The following is an 18,207-nucleotide window of genomic DNA, read 5'->3' on the forward strand; positions in this document are numbered from 1 at the left end:
TAAAGCTTTCTTTAGGCTTTCAAAAGCTTGTGTATGTTCCTGTGTCCAAGGGAGGACAGTCGATGTGGCTGCCTCCTGTGTTGTCAATTGAATGAGTGGTTTTGCTAAAAATGCATACTGAGGGATCCACTGCCTACAATATGAAGTGAGGCCTATAAAAGCCCGCACCTCCTTTTGTGTCTTGGGTATTGGCATGTTAGCAATTAACTGGATGCGATCTGGTGTAAGCTGCCTTCCCTCCTTGGACAGCGAGTGACCAAGGTAAACAACTCGCTGGACACAGAATTGCAGCTTAGAAGGGGACACCTTGTGCCCCTTTTCGGCCAAAAAATGTAAAACCGTCAGTGAGGCTTTTTCACATTCATGTTCGCTTCTAGCGGTGATCAGCAGATCATCGACATATTGAAGCAGGGCAGTGTTGACTGGCATATGGATACTGTCGAGTTCTCGTTTCAGTGCTTGGCTATAGATGCTGGGACTTTCTGTAAATCCTTGAGGTGCGCGTGTGAATTTAAAGCTTCGTCCATTTAAACTAAATCCGAACAAGTATTGGCTTTCCGGATCTATTGGGACGCTGAAAAAGGCATTCTTGAGATCAATTACAGTAAAGAATGTTGCTTCGGAATCAATGGCTGTCAGTAATGAAGAAATGTCTGGAACTACGGGGTATTGTGGTACAATACATTTATTTAATTCGCGCAGATCAATAACCAATCGGTATACTGGCGGGGCCTTTGGATCAGTTCGTTTAAGAATCGGAATTATCGGTGAATTACATACATTGGAGTCGGTTTCCACAACCACTCCTTGGGTAATGAGCTCGTCAATGATTTGTAGTAAAGCCACTACAGCATCTGGGGGTAACTTGTATTGTCGCATTCGTGGTAGCACCACTCCTGCCTTTAGTGTGACTCGATATGGTGTAATGTTCATGCAACCAACATCTGTAGGGCCTTGTGCCCATAAATGTGTGGGTAAAGTCTGCAGTCGGTGATCCATGTCTCGGGACACATAGTGCCCTTTGAAATCACGTAAAAACAATCTTACTCCTTCCGGAGAACAACATATTATAGCTCCTAGAGCTTTCAAAGTTTTTATACCTAACAAGTTTTCTGGGCATGATTTAGTAAGCAATAAATCTGTAGTTCGTGTCAAAGGACCAATCGTAAGGGGAAGAGGCTGTGATACTTCGTTAACGATAGGTTTTCCTGAAAAGCTAAGGGAAATATTCTGTGAGCCTGAGAGGGGTGCCCCTGGAACTTCACTATGTTTTATTGTTGTTCGGCTTGCCCCTGTATCAAGTAAAAAATTTCTATCTTGGCCTAATAGTTCACTGTGTACATAAGGTCCTTCTTGATCTACAGGGACCTCAATAAGGGGTAAGCCAACTTCCCTCTCCAGGCTGTTTCATGAGTATCGTTGATAATCAGGATAGTCATACTGTGCGGTCTGGTACATCTGTCGTGTCGTTGTTTGTGTGGCAGCAATAGGCTGCGATGGTGGAGCCGGCAGAGACTGTTGCGGAGCTGGCATGGACTGTGCATGCTGCGGGGCTCCTTCTTGGTTCTGATCCTGTCTAGGTGGCCGTGGTCTTTCTTTTGTATTACCTATGGCGATATTATGTTTTAAAACTGGACAATCGTGTACATAATGACCTGGCTGTTTACAATAGTTGCATGTCCCCTTTACAGGACCTGTTGAAACACTGGACTGTGTCATACCCTTTTTATGACCGTCAGCTGGAACTGTCTGGGAAACTAGCATTTTCATTTTCGTGTCTTTCATGCGTCTTTGTTCATGTTCTTGTTCCTCTCTAATTCTATTGTGATGGTACTGTAGCATTTGTAACATTTGTGACGGAGTGTTACCTTGCCAGGTACTCTCGAATTTCAATACTCTATTCTTAACTTGGGGCAAAGAATTTTCAACTAACTTTGTCACAAACAGATGTGGATACGACTCGCTACTTGCTTTTATTCCACTATTTATACCAAAACATTTTTCGAATCGGGCGTAGAAATCACTAGTGTCCTCATCTGGTTTTTGTTTACAGGCTGAGATTGCACCCCAGTCTTCCTTTTTCGTAGTTAATAAACGTGGCAGTACCTGTACTAGTAAACCTGGTAGTGTTTTGGTCTTCTCCCCAAGCCCTGCACCTGGACCTCGAGCTTTTTCTTCGTTTTCTAATGCTGTCCAATCTATCTTTTGGTCTCCCACCTCCCAATCCTTTTCCTTGAGTTTTTCATAAATGCCCGCAGGCATTAATACCTTCAATATTGTCATAATGTCGGGGTAGGTATACTCTCCCATGAGCAACATGTCTTTAATTTCTCGGTGGAAACCCGCTGGGTCTTTGTCATGACTGGGTACCACCTTCTTCATTTCCAATAGTTCTATTTTAGATATGGGTGTGTATACAAACACACGTTTAAACTGATTGTCCTCACCTTTTATCGGGTGCACTTCGCGTAAGGGATTCTGTCTATCCATATAGTACGTCGTTCTTTCCTTGATGGGCAGTGAAACATGTTCGGGACATACAAAAAGAATGTACTGCTTTCTGGATTCTAGTATTTCTCTAATTAGCTCAGTACCTGAACCTCTCCATTTATTCGTGAGTAATTTAGTCAATATATCAGGTAAGGGACCAGGGTCGGAGTGTTGGCTTTTATATAATATAAGGAGTTGTTGAATCATATAGATGCCAGCTAAACGCTGTTCATCTGGGGCGAGGTTCAAAAACGTGTGTGCTAATGTATCATCACTATATTTTCCGGGACTATCAACCCAATGAACGGCTGACCTGGCTAATTCTTGTTCGTCCATAGAATCGAGTATATGATAACCCCTTCGTTCTCGGAGTAGGTTGTCAGCGGCTTGGAACGAATGTTCGGGGAACCTTATATTTATTATAGGAGTTTGGAAATTTCTGCTATTATCTGGACGTGCCGGACGTATCGGATCAGTGAAGCATCTAGTATTATTGCAAGATCTTCCTCTACCTACATAGGCCATGGTTTCTAACTGTCCTGTGGGCAGTTCTAATTCTTCCTCGTCTTCGGTTTGTTCAGGTTCGTCTACTGCTAATCTTTCTTCGTGTATTCGTTCTATTTCTTTGCGGATCTTTCGGCACATAGCTACTATACATGATCGTTTATCATGTCTCCCCTCTGATATATTCTGACTCCATGTGGTAAGAATTTGCATTTCTTTCGGATTTACCCCTGGTTGGTCTTGATTTCTGATCACACAGTTTATGAGGAAACGTAACAGTTCCCCCTGTATTTCCACTTTTTGGTACTCCATGGCTCTGTTAATACTCTCAGAATCTCGCCCTGACTGGACAAAGTGATATATATTTTCTAAGTGTGTAGTCATTCCTGGTAGCTTCCCTAAATATATAGCAGCTCGTCGGATACGTAATGATGCTAGCATCATTTCGTCCCCTTTTCCGGGCACAGGGTGATATCTACAATCTATTAGAAGTTCCTTGAGCGTGTTGGGAGTTACTAGTTTGGGCGTACGTTGGTGGGCTAATTCTTGAAAGGAAAGTTTATTTACTCTGGGTGGCGTGGAAAAAATGTTTGATGTACCTCCAGTAGCCCCACCTGGGGTGCTGGATGTGAAAGGATTCGTCGAACGTGATATAGCAACTATAGGTGTGGATACAGATGTCGAAGCAGATGTGCTTGCCTGAACTTGTGTCGGAGTTTGCTGTTGCGGAGGTACAGACGGAAGAGGGTCTTGGCGTTGAACCCCCTCTGCAGGCGGTCTATGTGGCGCAGCATTAGCATACTCGGGAGCTGCGTCGTCTAAATAAGAGGAAAGAAAAACATCTTCTGCGGTTCTGGGATGCCCTTTGGGATGTACCTTTATCGGAAACAATGGGGGTGGCAAGTCTTTTGGTATCTCCGGAGTAGCCTTAGGTAATCCTTCGGCCAGGAGAGGATACATACCATTCATAAGGGCATTTCGTTGTCTGTCTACTTGTTCTGATTTTACTCGAGTACCTTCTTCAATTAATATATTTTCTCGAACTTTATTTAAATTCTCCTTACTCTTCTCTTCCTGTCTACGTGCTTTTTCTGTACGTCTATACGATTCTTTACGCCATAATTCAATGGCGTCTTTCTGTGATTGTCTAGCTTTCTTTTTCCATAATTCTTCCTCTACTTTCACGATGCAATCTGCATCCCAGGTCCCAGCTGCGGGCCACCTCTGACTTTCTGGTAATTCCTTGGTGTAGTCTACCCATAAATCAAGAAATAATATGGCGTCTAGGCCATGTTTATGATACATAAAGTACCCTGGAGTGTCCCTAGGAGGAATGGGAACAGCTTCTTCGAGTACCCCTTTTCTAGTTTTGATCTGTCTTAATTTCGAAAAGAGCGGCATTTTGAGAACTGATCTGATCTGATACCTAATTTTGAACCCGTTTAATACAACGAAACACAATAATGAACAGTCATTCACACCACAATATGCAGAACGTATTTAAAACATTTAACATTTAACATTTAATGAACAACAAAGATGGCCGTTCACTAAGCATAATACTCGATACTAACTAGATAATTCTGACTTCATATACTAGACATACTTGATATACTGCTAAACAGTACAGATACACTGCTGAAACAGTGCAGACCGGATTTGTGTACCCAAACCCGTCTTGACCGGCACAACCTATGTGCACGTCAGAACGCCTCCCCGACAATGGTACTCACCGGGTAGCTCGGAACGGAAGGCCTCGGAACTGAACTGAACTGGACTCGGACCGGACTGGACTCGACTCGATACTTCGGAATTTCGGAATTTCGGAACTGGTGGGCCTCTGTATACCTCGGATCTTGCTCTCTCAGCTAGGCTCTGGTCGGGATACTTCGCACTTCTCACCGCCTCGTCTGGGTGTTGATCGCAGCCTCAGTTACCCCCGCTCGGCAGGAGGGAGATACAGGAAATCCTGTGGGTACGCGTTGTTGTCCGTCCAGCTGTGACAGGAGACCGGGCCTACAACGCACCGCCGGCGCGTGAGATGAGAAAGTGTCCCTGTTCGGGCGCCATTTATGTGGTAAATAATTTAATTACCGGAACTTAATTTGATGCGGAAAATCTATAATAATAGCTCAGTAAAATGAGAGGCAGAATCCGTGGTATTAGAGTTTCGGAACGGGCTTTATTCCAGGATCAATTCGAATTGAGGAGCTCCACATTCCATCACCACGAAGGTTCAGGAAGTGAAGACCCCCCTTTATTGACAAGTAATCATTTTTATACAATATGCATTATAGTGAAACATATGGAGGAGGCGTAACAATTGATAGCAAAGATAAAACATACATGCGTAGCAAAAGTGGGTGTAACTGGGTGTAACTAAAGAACGTCATCAGGTATGATGTCATAATAGGGTGGTTCCATGAAAGAATTTCGCAATGTCAGCAGAAATACTTGGCAGAAATGCGCGCGCAGCAGCATGACGTGTGATTGACGTGCAACTAGGGGGTGAAGGGGACTTGACATTTAGCTCTACATGTGGAGACAGGGAGTCTGGGGGGTCAAGTCAACCTAATCCCAAATCATATCTAACATCCTATGTTTAAAGAACTGTGTTATCCAAAAAGAGAGGTCTCTCGAACAAAATCTATTCTATACTGACTGTGAGTGAGTGTACAAGCGTCTAAGTGTCTACACTAGATGCGAGGGCAGAAATCTTCCATAGTAACAGGGCTATGAATTACTTGCATAAAGACAGAGAAGCCGGGCCCTTTGCTCGGTAGCTTGAAGAATGTTTACTTAAACTACTAGACAGGAATGCATTGGATAGGGAGCGGAGCAGATAATTTCGAAGGTGAAATACAGTTTTTGGCAGGCAACAGGCTGGTGTCAGGCACCGTTAGCCGCGCAGGGAGTAGGACAAAGTTCATGGGTACAGATGCGAGCTCAGACTGGAGCTTTCAGAGGCAGAAGGCAGGAAAAGCTTGATGGCAGAATCAGGGCCTACTCGCTTGGACTGTAAAATGGCATGAATGAACCATATAAAGCCGGTGGCCTTTCATACTTAGGAATAGAATATCCGGTCCATTCATGGCGGATCTGAAAGAGGACAGGTTGACGGTGGACGCACATGTGTTTGCGTCTTCATAACTGGAACTGGAGGGAACATACATGTACTTGTGATTTATACATGAAACCGTTGGGGTCCAAGATAGGGGACATAACCGATCATAAAAATCCATATTTCCACAGTAGCACACCAGGGGGACACTCGGTCCCTCTGGTGGGAACCCAATGATGAAGCATGTCACCAACTAGGTTGGTGAGTGAGGGTTCTTTTAACTAAAGAGGTATTTCCTTGTGTTGTCCTTTAGTTTTTCTTCTCTTTGTTTTCACTCTTTTGTTGTTATTTAGTCTATTCGCCAGGGGGAGGAAGAGTGAAGTTCCCTCTCTCTCTAGTTGGTTATATATACGTTTTGTATTTGTGTCATAAATTACCACCACTGGTTCAAAATATTGTATTGGTGACTGGGGGTGGCAATCCACCACAGCCATTTCTGTAACCGGTGTTGTAATACTATGCATAAGATATTGGTGAAACCTTTCTTGTATATTTGTCGAAAACTAATAAGGATCACTTGAAGAAAAAAAAAATCTATGATCCATTTTTGCAACAGTGTTACACAATACTTAATAACCAGTAGATGATTCGGAAAACAGTGTGACAAATTCATCAGGGTGCAAGAAAACAAACCTTAAGAAATGATTGCCAATTCTTCCTTAAATAGTTCTGATAGAAGTTAAAGTTGGAGCCAACTGTGGCCCATTCATAGGGTCTGGGGGCCACACACCCTCACCTTTTTCCCTCAAGAAGAGTGTATAAAGGTCAGCCTGAGAGACACTCTTCATTTTCAGGTCAGGCAGCCAAGACCTAGACATGTTCTAAATAAGCAGGCTCCTGGCTGCCTGAGCTGAACTTTGCTGGGCTGAGGATATTACAGCTCCTGTGGGGGTGGCCTCCTCAGCTCAGCAAAGGTCCTTGAGGCCTTCCCCCTTGTGAAGAGAAGGAGCATCACTCATTGCCTCGGACCTGGGTGCTTCAGTTTTAAGCCCTGAAGTGCCCAAGGCCAAGTGTTATTCAGTGGCACCTTGTCACAGAGTGGGGTGGGGGCAGCAGTCTCACTGACCCCATCCCACTCTGTGAAGAGGTTGGGAATGCTGCTTTCCCTCATTGACTGACCTAAGGTCAACCAATGAAGGAAGGCAGCATTCCCAACTCTCCTGGGGCCTCCGAGTCAGAGCTACAATTAAGTGTTCTTTTTTTTCCAATCAATATTTGGTGCGTGGGTGCATGTTTGAGTATTTGGTAAGGAGTTTTGAGAATGGATGTGTGTGTGATTGGGCATCTGTGATGTGTGTGAGTGAGTGTGTATGTGTGCATGTGTGTCCCAACCGCCCCCTCTCTCCTAAAATTGCCGGCCATAACTGGTAGGAGCAGTGGCAAATGAAAGTGGAAACATGTTCAAAAGCTTGGGAGCGGGAAGAAATCAAATCAAGATTTTTCCAAGGAAATTGAAGAGAAAATTCAAAGATGACTAAAGATTTGCAGTATATTTGCCTTCTGGAGCACTACTGCACACTTAAAAACATGTTTCACACCTTTGTTTGCATTCAATATTGATATTTTCTGGGACAAGCTCAAAAATGCCATTTGTTTTACCAGACTTGGGACAATATTACGAGTTAGATGGAGCTGTATCCCTGGGTAGGTTACTGCTCCACTGACCAGAAGTGTCCCGGTGCCCCTACACCTAGATTATTGAGATGCAGTAACACCACTTCCTATTTTAACATCTGAAAACTATGACCAGAAAATTCATATGCGGACCTGGCAGGGTCCTCGAGCTCAGGCACAGCCCAATCTGTGCACAAGCTATTCCTCCAGCACTGGGGCAGCTTGGATGTTTCCTGCCTGTCCAGCACCAGCTTCACCTCTTCCACGACAACCTCACCATCAACCTTCCCATCCACAGATGTTAACTGCACACCTAAATGCACCCCTTTTCTTGCACCTGTTGTCAGCAACATAGTACGGAAATGAGACTGGGGGAATCCGGGCCCAAAATACTGCATCTAAGTGACTAATGCCAATGTAGGATCTGGGGCATAACAAGTCTAGCCCATCACCTGGAGATAAAACAGCAGGGAGAAAGTTGGGGCCAGATTGCACATAAAGGTGTTATGAGGTTTTCAGCAATGTGTACCTTCACCAAGCGCTGCAAATGTTCATGTGCCAACAACACCTCTCAGTTATAGTAAATTATTTACCTATGTCAGAGAGCTCTCTAAATGACACTTCTTCTTTCAGGTGTGGTCGCCTCCAATGAGAGACCTGTGGAGCTGGAAAGAAGAGGAAAAACTGTCAGCCATAGTCTCCAATGATGCCTGTGCAGATGCTGCATAAGTCCATTAATTTCCCTCCAGCTCAGTGGAACTAAATACCTGCTACCACACGATCTTCGCGTGTTGTGAAGCTCATATTACAGGAAAAGGAAATTTTCGGTGACACGCACGTGAGGTATATTATTTCATTTATTTTTTCTTCAATATTTTTTTTTCTTTTTTCTTTTTCTATATTTTACATCATTTGCTTCTTGATAAACAAGGATATAACATTCTATGACTACAAGCCAAATACGTTTTACATATGATAATATTCTCATTTTAAATTCAATATGCTTATAAGCATATTCCAATTATTTATGACTTTATCTTTTACTGTGTTATTGTTACTTAAACATGTCGGGCATCGTACCCCCTCCTTCTTTCCTTACACCATCTGGTGAGCCTCCTATGTCATGGGAGGTGTGGGAACCTGTGTTTCTGGCCTATGTTGAGGTTATGGAAGGAGACAACTGTGAACCTGAAAGGAAACTATCCTTGTTAAAACATTTCCTAGGAGGATTTGGATTGAAAGAGTTTAAAACCTTACCTGCTTTAGTTAATCCTGGGAGAATTAATGTATACCAGTATGCTTCTTCACAACTTAATCTGCGTTTTTGAAAAAAAAAATATTTGTTATGGAAAGATTCATATTTTATTCACGCAAACAACATCCAGATGAATCAATTGAAGACTATGTTTTAGCACTCCGGTAACTTGCAGTCTCTTGTGATTTCGAACATATCTCATATGAACAGGTACTAAGAGATCAAATTTTAATGCGAACCAATAGCAAAAAAGTTCGGGAAAAATTGTGGTCCACCTCTGATTTATCTTTAAATGCGGCCATCGATATCGCCAAATCCATTGAACATTCTGAGAAATTCGTAAAAGAAAATAAAGGCAATGAAAAAGGAGATGTGTTCATTGTCAACAAAGAGTCCAAGGATTTTGACAAACACAAAAAGACTTTTAATCAAAGGATTGACAACTCCAACAAAACTGAGAGCAAATACAAGAATTCTAACGCAAAGTTGAAAGACGCAATCCATCCCTTCTCTGTTTTAGATGTGGAAGTAATACTCATTTAGCGAACTTTAAGAGTTGTCCAGCTGTTGATAAAGTTTGTTCTAAATGCAATAAGAAAGGTCATTTTAGTAAGTTCTGTAAAACTACTCCTAGGAAGGTCAATTACATACAATATTTAGATGATGATGACACTCCCTATAATAATGATGAGAATGAGATCAATACTGTTATCAATGTTTGCAGTGATGATGGTGTAGTGACGATGGTGTTTCAAAAGTTCCTTCTTGTTTCATCAGTGTTGATGGAATTAGTTTGACATTTTTGGTGGACTCTTGTGCTTGGTGTTCCATCATTTTTTCAAAAAGTTTCTATGAGAATTGGCCCAACAGACCTCTTATTCACCCTGATGTGTCTCCTGGGGGTTACACTGGGCACAAAATTGACTTAACCTCTTCAGTGCCCATGACGAGATAGTCTCGTCATGGAGCACGGTTGCGCTGTGCCCATGACGAGACTATCTCGTCATGAACCGCACCCACTAATACAACGCCCGGCACAGGAGGGGGAAAGGGCGTGGCACTGAAGGGGTTAATAGGTTATTTTTCTGTAGATATCGAATTTTCTGGCAGCCATACCTTTAGCAAAATTTATGTTGCAAAGTCAGGGAAATCTCTCCTTGGATGGCCACATCAACAAGAATTGGGTATTAGACTTGATCCCAGAGCCCATCCACCTGTTTTTGGCATTCATTCTTTTGCTCATAATGAACCTATTTCAGTTGATAAATTAATCAGGGAATTCCCAGGCGTTTTCAGTGGTAAACTAGGTAAATATCAAGGATTTGAGCATGTTATTAAACTATACGAAAATTCCACACCCATTCGTCACAAACTAAGGAATGTTCCACTTTCTTATAGGGGCAAGTTGAAAGATATGCTAAAGAATCTTTGCAATGAGGGCGTCATAGAACCTATAGAGTCCTCCCCGTGGGTTTCTCCCATAGTGATTTCGGTAAAATCCTCAGGCGAACTCAGGCTTTGGGGGGATCTACGCAGTTTAAATCGTCCCATTTGGGTTGATGCACACCCCCTTCCTAACTTGCATGAAATGGTTTCTGCTCTGGCTGATGCGCAAGAATTTTCTTGCATTGACTTAGCAAGCGCGTATCACCAAGTAGTTCTTTCTGAAAACTCTAAAAAGTTTACAGCATTCATTACATCTGAGGACCTTTTCAGATATTGCCGCATGCCGTTTGGTCTGGTTAGTGCTGCATCACTTTTCCAGATATTGATGAAGGAAACTTTGGAGGGTTTATCTGGCGCCATTACCTTCCAGGACGACATTCTGGTATACGGAAAGAATGATGAGGAACATGACCGTAACTTATACAATGTCATAGCGGCTTTATCTGAGAAGGGCCTTACCCTTCGTTTAGATAAATGCAAAATAAAAGCAAAGGAAGTAGAATATTTAGGACACACAATCAGTGGGAAGGGCATCAAACCGAAACAAAAACACATTGAAAGTATTGTTAATGCTCCCTTACCTTCTTCAAAGGAACAGTTAGTTGCGTTTCTTGGGTTAACTGAATTTTATGCAAAGTCCATTCCAAATTACTCAGCCAAAGTAGACCCTTTCAGGTGTTTGCTCAAGAAAAATGCTAAGTTCATATAATCAAATGAAATGTCTGAAGCATTCGAAAATTTAAAGAAATTTATCGTCAATGCACCATGTTTAAAACCATTTATTCCTGGAAAAAACTGTATAGTAATGGTAGATGCCAGCAGTTTGGGACTTGGTGGTGTCTTACTACAAAAAGACAATTGTAATGAATGGATTGTAGCTTATGCTTCTAGAGCCTTAAGAGAAGCAGAGAAAAACTACTCTGTCATCGAAAGAGAATTGCTTGTGTATGGGGTGCAGAACACTTTAGAAGTTTCCGGTGGGGTACTGGGTTCATTATCAAAGCCGACCATAAACCAATTGTATTTTTAATGTCTCCTGGTGGAGGTAGATCTATGTCTGCACAGTTAGCCAGATTATCCTCAAGAGTTCAATCTTTCCGCTTTTGTATTGAGTATGTTCAAGGAAAGGCGAATATGCACGCTGACTGTATGTCTAGATTACCCATTGTTAATGACGAAATTTATCAGGATGATGATTGTGAAGTTGCTTTCACCACACATGATGTGAATTTAATACATGGTGGGAGACCAAGTTTGTGTGAGGATATCTGGATATCTGAAATGGGAAAGGACGCCGAATTTAATACTGTTAAGAAATACATTGTGAAAGGTTGGCCAGAATTAAGGAAATTGTCTGGTGATATGATGAGTTTCTCTCAGATTCATGATAAATTGGCTATTGAATATGGGTTAGTCGTGAGAGAGGATAAAATAATTCCACCTTTTGCCTTGAGAGACACCATCATGGAGATCGGTCATGAGGGACACCTTGGGATTTCTTTCACTAGGAGACGAATTAGGGAAGCATTTTGGTGGCCTGGGATAGATTCCTCTGTCGAGCATTTCGTACGCCAGTGTACTAAATGTTCGAATAGCGATAAATCAGCTGTTCCTTTGCGTGTTGAATCTCATCCCGTTGATTTTCCTGTTGGCCCATGGAGGAAATTGGGTCTAGATATCATTGGTCCATTTCATATTTTACCCAAAGATGAATGTTTTGGCATTGTTCTAATTGACTCCTTTTCAAAGTGGCCGGAAGTCAAAATGGTGAAAGAGGTCACATCACAAAGTGTGATTGAGTTTCTAGACAATAGTTTTTGCAGAGAAGGGATTCCGCAAGAAATTGTTACGGATAATGGTCCTCAATTCATTAGTACGGAAATTGAGTCATTTTTTGGGAAATGTGGTATAACTCATAGAAAGATAGCTATGTTCCATCCAGAGGCCAATGGTCAGGTGGAACGTTTTAACCGGGTTGTGAAGGAAGCTATCCAACTGTCTATAAAGGGTGGTCTCAATTGGCGCAATGCTTTGCAATCCATGTTACTAGCATATAGGACTTCTCCCAATTCAGTCACTTTGGCCAGTCCATTTGAACTCTTGAGGGGACGTAAATCAAGTACTAGTTTAGTGCCATGGTGGTTAAAAAAAAGTTTTAGTGAGGATAAGTTGTCTGCTATTGACTATGATGTACTTGCAAAGGGTCAAGATGTACAAAGAAAATATGAAACAGGTCATGGATAAGAACAGAGGTCCTGGAAGCAAACAAAAAATTGTTATCGGTGATCTGGTTCGTTAAGGAGAAAAGAAAATGTTCCTAAGGGTTCTCAATGTTGGTCAGAAAACATTTTTGGGGACTTTTTAAAATAAAAAATACAGATAATCTGCCCCCTCCCATGTGAGAGTCTTGTGGTTATTTTGTGATTGATTGGATTTTTGTGAACCTAAATGAATTTAGTGAGATTTGCGAGGCCACTGGCCAGCGCCACCACTCTCAAATTTATTCCAGCACCATTGGAGTTACGCTGTGATTACAGACAAGTGGCTGAGGTCTACTGAAGTGAGCTTATAAAACAACATAGGTTGATCATCCTCAGAGACATGCATTTTATGGGGCAGTGAAGAGATGCATTACAGGAGCAGGGGGAGTGGATCTGAAACTCTGTTGAGCCCTTCATACATATAGTCTATACAAATTGACTGATTTGCCTTTGTAAGCATTTCAGGGTGTCGGGAGATAAAGAGCAATGCAGGTTGAGGTGGAGATCATTCCAGAGTAGTTTTCTCCAACCACTCGATTGCGAGCTACCAGTGTTTCCCAGACACCTTCATAATAACTCACAGCATCAAGTTCATTTTTAAATAAGCACAACATGGTCATATTTTCCATTTGAGGTTAAGGGAAGGCTGTGTTTATTTTACATTATTGTCATCAGGCCGCAGATACCAGGGCCTGATAATGTGACTTCTGCATGACATATCTATGTTTATTAAAATAATCTTAATAGGCATGAAGCGATCTGTATTATACCGAAGTGAAGTTACAAAGTCAGTACTCAAGTATGTCGTAATAATAATGTTAAGAATGCATGTGCTGAGTAAACATGAAAGAGAACCCATTTAAAAAGGAAGAAGGCATTATTATGGGCTTCAAAGCCTAAATTAGCAACAGAATATATACACATGGCTTGAAAACTAACCCCTGCAGGAAAATGCAACATTGATGATTATTCAAAGCAGCATTTTGTAAAGCGTTGAAAAAACAGGGGAAACACAAAACGTTTGAAAGGCGCAGGGATTTAGCTAGACACTGCACAGAATCCCCCAAGAATAAACTTCACAACATCTCTACAGATTAAGCATCACTCAGGACCTGCTAACATCTGAAAACTGTCTGTGCTGTTCATAACCATTAAGTGCACTCACCTGTAGGGTCTGGTTCTGTACACCTTTGGGAATGAGATACAAAGATATTTTTTCAATTATAAGACTTTTGCTGCTGGTTAACAGTTTACTAAAAAGTAGACTTTGAGAATTAAATACAAAAATATTATGAAATTATGTTTGGATTTTTCTCAGACAATATAAATTGGGGAAAACCTTTAAATGCGTGTAAATCTGTATAAGATAGAGAGTGGAGACTTACCTTAGAAGAAGACAAAAGAGTCTTTCCCCGAGCCCTAGAACACCTTGGGCTTTATAGCTCTCCAAATGCTGCTATTCTGGGTTTTCTCATTCCGGTCAGTAGTTTTATATATAGATCTAGGACGACAAACCGGTTCCCAACAATTGTGACTATGTGGTTTACTGGAACAGTGAAATATGCTAGTTATGTGTTCTGTACAACAGGTCTAGGCCTATTTATTTTTTGATGTTGCAGGTGAAATCTCAACTCCATTTGAATTATCTGACAGGGCCACTGGTGCTCTGGGACCAACCGAAGTAACACAAGCACATTGCTGCTAACAGCTTGAAATAGCCTACAAATATTAGGGCGACACCTTAGTTTTGATCATCTCCATTTCAAAAAGACAAATGTAATACAATCTCAAAACATTTTTGGTTTTGCTTACTTTCATTTTCCAAAAGCATTAATTAAAGCAGGCACTTGAAAAGGCAGGAGTGGTAGCATCGTTTAGATAGAACCTTTTTTGATTGACTGATGTCAATATTTCTATGCTACACTAACCCATAAGTGGTCTACTGGTGCTGCTGATGGGACGCCTGTGTGTACTGTATTCCAAAGCTCTCAGGCATGTCTGGAAGTCTCTTTATGAGGAAGTGCAGGAGGTTTCCAATTCCAGGGCATTCCACATCATGGCTGCTTGCACCCAGACGGTCCTTCGGCCATTAGATCCCAGGTTATTCAAATGGTTACTTATGGTGGCTTTCTTCTCTAAAGATTTAGGCGATCCGCCACTGGCAGTGGTCCTTTTACTAGGACACCCAGGATAACCACACAGGGATCACATGCAAACAGCAAGCCCAGAATCTCTTCCATAACAGAAGCTACTTCTTTCCAGAAGGGCAAAATCTTGAAATCTCTCTGCCATCATAGAAAAATCATACAACAGACACTCTCTCTCACTCTTTATCAAACGTCTGACAATGAAAAAACTTGCATATCTGTGCAATGGAACCACGGCCATTGATCGGCAAAACTTGTACTAAGGGAATTTGGTAGAAGTCCTGAAGCTAATTATGCAGCAGCTTTGACTTATTTATGGAACAACAAGAATAAATTGTTTACCTTCAGCAAAAACAATCCAGGTGGATCTTCTCTATCTGCAGATTTTTCACCCTTTGAATCTCCCTCAACATGCAGCAAACCTGAGTTAGCTCCCCTCCACCAAGAGATGCAATCACCCAGTTCCAAGTACCGCTCTGGTACCTTTTTCAGATTGGAGGTCACAGAGCCATATAATGCATCACAATAAGAGCTGACAGCAATGCACATCCTTTTTTCCATGCCCTCAAATGTGGAGTCCAGACAGATAGTGAAGGAGTAAAGCCTGATGGCTATGTGTGTAAAACTGAGCTAAATCAGGACTTTGTTACAAAAGTCTTCAAGACTACAACTCAGAATGGGGAGGCAGCGAGCAGCGAGTAATCTGCTGACGCACAGTGTACTCATCGGAAAATTGTTTCTGAAGCTGATTAATACTTCTATTTGATGATACCTGACCTTTTGAGTCAATATCCAAGTACTACCGCATGGTGGTGAGTCTGTAGAGAAAACTGAAGCAACATTCTTGCAGCAAGATCTGGCTAAATTACCTTCTCTTTGGACTTAGGGTCCAAAGCAGTAGTACTTTCTGAAGGTGTGAACTTAAGCCCAGGCGACAGCACAACACATGTCCGGGGCTGTCACCCCTTTGACAAAGCAGATACAACAGACTTTACATTAGTGGAATGCAACCTGATGTGTGCAGGAGGCACCTTCTTGGCTAGGGCATAGTTACTTTTCCCTTATTATGTATCATCAAGCCAAGGAAAAGATAATCCAGCAATTCCTTTATCTAGTTCTCTCAATGTAAAAGCATCTTGTGGTTCTAAGTGATGCAGCCTCTTCCGCAGATTGGTCCAATGTGGAGATTATGGTGATATAGTGCCCACCATAAAACTGGGAGACCACCTTACGGAGAAAGGATATCAATATCTGAAGAACCAACGTGTCCTGAAAGAACCAGTTTAATTGTGGATGGACAGGAAGGGCCTGCAGTTTACTCATTCACCAAGTGGAGGTGAAAGCCTTAGAGATGACCAACATCAAGCACAAAGAGGACCCGCTGGGCATGATTGATGGAGAAGTCAGAAACATATGGTCATACTTCTTAAAAACCGTATCACAACATTGTGATTTAAACTATGAATCTAAACTGGTAAAAAAAGAAAACCTGACAAAGCCAACAGGGAACCTTTCACTACGCCCAGACCAAAGCTTTGCCAGACCAAGGAAAATACAAACCTAAACATCAAACACCTGTGTCTTAAGCAATTCAACTTTCTCTTCAGCATAATGAGTCAACAAGTGTGACCAGCCTCTGAAATAAACTGATTTTGTGGGGGGACAGTGGGGAGTTGGGACGACAACCTCAATCCCAAAAGGCAAACAGAAAGCACTCTGATTGCCTCTCTCAGTTTCCAAGAATGAAGGCGGGGGATAGGAAGATTGAGGTGGAGGACCTTCCATCCACACCGTGATAGGAGGTCTTACTGTGCAACGTGAAAGAGGTGGATAAACACTGAGGTGGAGCAAGCACTGAATATCAGCCTCCTTTACCCAATCTGGTCCACAGGATCACCAGCACGGTCATACTTCAGCTTCCTCAAAACACTAGGAATAAGGGACACGGCAGGCAAGGTGTAATAGAGTAGACATCCTACCTCACATGAGATGCATGCTCATGTCTCCTTGCTAAGTACACTGTAGAGCACAGAAAACAGACACTAAGTAATCTCCAGAGTGGTGAACATGTCTGTTTGAGCCAAGCCCAAGAGTGAGACTATTGAGCAAACCACCTCTAGATGCTGGTGCCTATCATGATCTGCATAACACCTGCCTAACTCCCCCACCATCATGTCAAGAGAGCCAGATGACTCATGGTAGGACATCAAGAGTAGCCGCCCAGCAACACAACTTCAGCAACTCCTAATGCGAGGCACAAGAGCCCAAACTCTCTAAGTTGGAATGCCACTGTTGTGTTGTTGATGAGCACCCGAACAGCCTGGCCATAAACTAAGGCAAGGAACACCCTTTCGGACAACAAAATATCTATGTCCTAGAACTCACCACCTTACCATGAAAAAGGCAATAGCCAACACAGCTAATCCAGGACACTGCTGGAGAAATCAGTACCCTGTCTGATATGTCCCAGAGTGCCAATCCCACTCACAATGGATGAAACATAGGTCACTGTGCCTTGGGGACAAGCAGAATGCGGGACGCCAGGAGTACAAGCAGCTGAAGTACTGTCAGACCTGGAAAATGAACCTTTGTCCAAGGTATTGAGATCACATTCTGAATTTTCCACAGTCTTTCCATAGGGAAAAGCCCTTAGTGCAATCATGCCCAAATCAACCCCAGTGAAAAGCAACCATTCAGGAGGTGCGACTGCAGATAGTTCACCAAAAAACCCACATTTAAAGAGCAAAGATATTGTGCTTTAGGGATAATCTAACACCATATTTGGGCAGTCTGACTTCAACAGTGTAAGAAATTGGTTTACTGGTTGAAGGGGCTGAAAGCAGCAGCCACAATCTTTATCAGGGTGAAGTCATAAGCCAACCCTAAATTAACCTCTGCTCAACCCTCTGGTAGCATGGCACAGAGCAGTCAGGCTTCACTTAGAGGCAATATCTAAAGTATTCATGCAACACTTCAAACAGTAATAAAGAGAACTACCACGAACCAAAACGATCCCACAGCAGATTAGAAAAATAGAGTACTTTTTAGTTAATAAAACATGATCAGAACAACAAAGATCCAACCAGGTGAACTGGAGATATGCAGTTTTAAAGATTTTAGTGAAAATAGCATCAAAAAGCACAAAGCGCCAACTGTGGATATCTGGTTGCGTCGGACCGGGACAAAGTCACAACTTTAGGATGACTATGATGCAGTGAGGACCAGCTATAAGGACCCACTTAGGCCCGCTGAACAAAGTACCTTACAGAACATTGCGACAATCATCATCGAAGATGCATAGCACATCCAAAGTGATGTGTCGGTTCCGAGATGTGGTGAGGCTGAGGTGCGAGGTCCTGAACCGTTGTC

At 42.3% G+C, this 18,207-nt stretch overlaps 1 protein-coding gene across 1 annotated transcript in view; it reads right to left on the minus strand.

Annotated features, from left to right (window-relative positions):
• LOC146861465 (uncharacterized) overlaps positions 1-14,186 on the minus strand; it is a 56,791-nt gene extending 42,605 nt beyond the window's left edge. The window contains exons 1-4 of the mRNA XM_085645779.1: positions 14,077-14,186; positions 13,857-13,879; positions 8,987-9,045; positions 8,323-8,394 (exon numbers count right to left, since the gene is read on the minus strand). The gene's annotated coding sequence lies outside the window, so the exon portion shown is untranslated. The remainder of the gene's footprint in view (positions 1-8,322; positions 8,395-8,986; positions 9,046-13,856; positions 13,880-14,076) is intronic.
• Positions 14,187-18,207: the final 4,021 nt, after the last annotated feature.

This window comes from Triturus cristatus, chromosome 3_1, assembly GCF_964204655.1.
Source record: "Triturus cristatus chromosome 3_1, aTriCri1.1, whole genome shotgun sequence".
Taxonomy (NCBI): Eukaryota; Metazoa; Chordata; class Amphibia; order Caudata; family Salamandridae; genus Triturus; species Triturus cristatus.